The following is a 3,667-nucleotide window of genomic DNA, read 5'->3' as shown; positions in this document are numbered from 1 at the left end:
TCTCGAACTCCGACCTCAGGTAAACCACCCACCTCGGCCTCCCAAAGTGCTGAGATTACAGGCATGAGCCACCATGCCGGGCCGATTTTTTTTTGAAAAGAATTGGACCATTTGACTTTTCATTGGTAGGAGACCTGGAAATAGTGAAGGAAAAGCCAATCAGCACCCTGTGAGAGAAGAAAGAAAATGGAGAGGGAGGCCAGGCACAGTGGCTCACACCTGTAATCCCAGCACTTTGGGAGGCTGAGGCAGGCGGATCACCTCAGGTCAGGAATTCGAAAGCAGCTTGGCCAACATGGTAAAACCCCGTCTCTACTAAAAATACAAAAATTAGCCGGGCGTGCTGGTGCATGCCTGTAATCCCACCTACTTGGGAGGCTGAGGCAGGAGAATTGATTGAACCCAGGAGGTGGAGGTTATAGTGAGCTGAGATCGTGCCACTGCACTCCAGCCTGGGAGACAGAGCAAGACTCCGTCTCAAAAAAAAAGAAAAAAAGAAAAAAAAAAGGAGAAGGAGACAGAGATAAACTAAGTGTAAATTGATGCAAGATTTTTGGAGGGCAATTTGGCAAGGTGTGTGTGTGTAGAAGACAGCCTGCTATGAGGGATCAGAGTCAAGCAAGTTAGTGAAGGCATCCCTGTGGAGGGGCAGCCTGGTGTGGGAAGTCAGAGCCTGAGAGGGCTAACAAGGACATCCCCATGATGGAGTGGCATGGCATGGGCTGTTGGAGCCTGAGTGGAATGAGGAGGTCATACACATGGGGGAGAGGTAATGTAGCGAGTCAGAGTCTGAGCAGGCTGCAGAGGGAATCCATGAATCAGGGAGACTGGTTATGGAGAATCAGAGGCACCCAGGCGGGGAGAACAGAGCTGTCAGGGAGGGGTGGCAATGGACATAGGAGATTGATTATTATTTTAGTATCTATTTCTTTGCTTTTTTTTTTCTTTTTTTTTCTGAGAAGAGGTCTCTGTCACCCAGGCTGTAGTGTAGTGGTATGATGATCTCGGCTCACTGCATCCTCTGCCTCCCAGGTTCAAGCGATCCTCCTACCTCACCCTCCAGAGTAGCTGGGACCACAAGCGCACACCACCATGCCCAACTAATTATTTTATTTTTGGTAGAGACAGGATTTCACCATGTTGCCCAGGCTGGTCTCAAACTCCTGAGCTCAAGTGATCCACCTGCCTTGGCCTCCCAAAGTGTTAGGATTACAGGCATGAGCCACCACGCCTAGCCAAGTGTTAGTATATTTTTCGGTGTGACAATTTACCCCAAAACTCAGCAGCTTAACATAATGCACATCTATTATCTCAGTTTTTATGTGGCAGGAATCTGGGCATGGCTTAGCTGGGTGCCTCTGGCTCACAGTCTCTCACAAAGCTAAAATCTGAAGCTTCAACTGAGGGAGGCTCTGCTTCCAAGCACATTCATGTGGTTGTTGGTGGGATTTATTTCTTCAAGGGGTGTTGACTGAAGACCTCAGTTGCTCAATGGCTGTGGCCAGAAGCCTCCCTCAGCTCCTTGCCATGTGGGTCTCTCCATAGGGCAGCTAGCTTCCCTCAGCTAGTGAGAGGGAGGATGGGAGGGGGAGAGAGAGAGAGAGAGAAAGGGAGGAGTGGGTAGGGCAAGGGGAGGGAGAAAGAGAAAGAAAGAGAGAGACTAGAAGCCAGAGTCATCTTATAACCTAATCTGGGAAGTAACACCCCATAACTTTTGCTGTATTGTGTCATTAGAAGTGATTCACTAAATCCAACTCACACTCCAGGGGAGGTGATTCCACAAGTGGTTGAATACCAGGAGGCAGGGATCACTGAGCACTATCTTAGAAACCTCCCAGCACAGTTACGTAGAGGAGTATTGATAAAAATGAGTAAATATATTAAGAATGACGTAAGCTATCTTCTCATTGTCATAAATTATTACTAATGCAGAAAGAAAGAAAATTAGAATGAACCCTGTGCTGTTGGATTGGATATATCAGAGTAAACTCATGGTTAGATAAATGACGGATGGATAGATAGATAAATAGATAGATAGATAGATAGATAGATAGATAGATAGATAGATGAAAATGTGTGTGTGTGTGTGTGTGTATGTGTGTGTAAGTGTATATAAGTGAGGCCTCTGAGAGGCTCAGGGAGCAGCAACACACCAACAGCAATATATATACCTGGTGCTCAAATTTGGCTTCTAGATACCATTTCCACTAAGAGGAGTCAGGGCTTCTCCAGGCTGATTTTGGGACTGCAGAAGGCAAAGTACAAGATGAGCCTGGAATATTTTGTGCCAGAAGCTAAGGAGGTGCTTGAAAAATGATGGGGTCATGTCAAAGGGACATAGAAACCAGTTTAAAGGGACTCCCAGTGGCCAAATCCAGGACAATTTGAGCATCAAAGTAAACAATGATAATAATGGATTATAATCCATTGAATAAAAATAGGAAACCATAAGTCTATATTGGTATAAATAAATAAATGAATAAATCAAAAGTTTGATGAGGAATGGAATATTTACACAGTTTCAACATACTTCCCCAGAAGGTATGTATTAATTACAAAGAATAACTTCACAGTGGAGAAGCCTAGCACTTACTACCTTAGTCGAGAGATCAAAACGACCATCATGAGTAGTAATAGGACACACTGAAATTACGCCCCGCTTGACAGAATGCAATTAGAGCCTAGCGTCACTTCTGTGATAGCCCTGCCAAAAATAAGTAACCTAAATCTAATCATTGGGAAACATCAGATAAACTCAAAATGAGGGATGTTTTCCAAAATAACTGGCCCGTAGTCTCCAAGATTGCCTGAGTCTTAAAAGTCAACAGAAGACCAAGGAACTCTTTCAGACTGAAGGAGGTGAAGGACATATGACAACTAAAAGCACTGCACGATTCTGAACTGGATCCTTTTGCTATAATAGATCATTTCGAGACATCTGATGAAACTTAAATGGTACCTGGGGATTCAATGCTAGTAATCTATTAATGTTAATTTCCTGATTTTGATGGTTATTTCATTCATGGTTAGATAGGAAAGTATCCTTGACATTAAAAAAAATAAAAAGGTACACACTAAATTATTCAGGGGAAATGGGGCATCAGGGTGGCAAATCACTTTCAAATGGTTCAGGAAACAAACAAACAACAACAACAAAAAAAAAACAGAACAGCCTGTATTACACTTCCAACTTTTCTATAAGTTTATGATCGGTTTAAAATGATAATAATAGTAGTAGTAATAGTAATTTAAAAATAATGAAAAGAATGTCATAATCATGGAAGTCAAAGACAGTCTGAAGAACTGTTTCAAGATGAAAGAAGGCTAGATATAAACGAAAAATGCAATATATGACCCTGAATTACATCTCAGACCCCCAATTTTTTTGCTACAAAGAACATTATCTGCACAATTGGAGTATTATGAGTAAGGCCTGTAGGGTAGATAATAGAACTTTATCAATATTAACTTCCTGATGTTAATATTTGCACTGTTCTTATGTAAGGAAATTTTTTCGGCCGGGCACAGTGGCTCACACCTCTAATCCCAACACTTTGGGAGGACGAGGCGGGTGGATCACCTGAGGTCGGGAGTTCGAGATCAGCCTGACCAACATGGAGAAACCCCATCTGTACTAAAAATACAAAATTAGCTGGTCGTGGTGGCG

The sequence above is a fragment of the Rhinopithecus bieti genome, unplaced genomic scaffold, assembly GCF_001698545.2.
Source record: "Rhinopithecus bieti isolate Rb0 unplaced genomic scaffold, ASM169854v2 scaffold_8300, whole genome shotgun sequence".
NCBI classification, from domain to species: domain Eukaryota; kingdom Metazoa; phylum Chordata; class Mammalia; order Primates; family Cercopithecidae; genus Rhinopithecus; species Rhinopithecus bieti.
Note: the sequence above shows the minus strand (reverse complement) of the source record.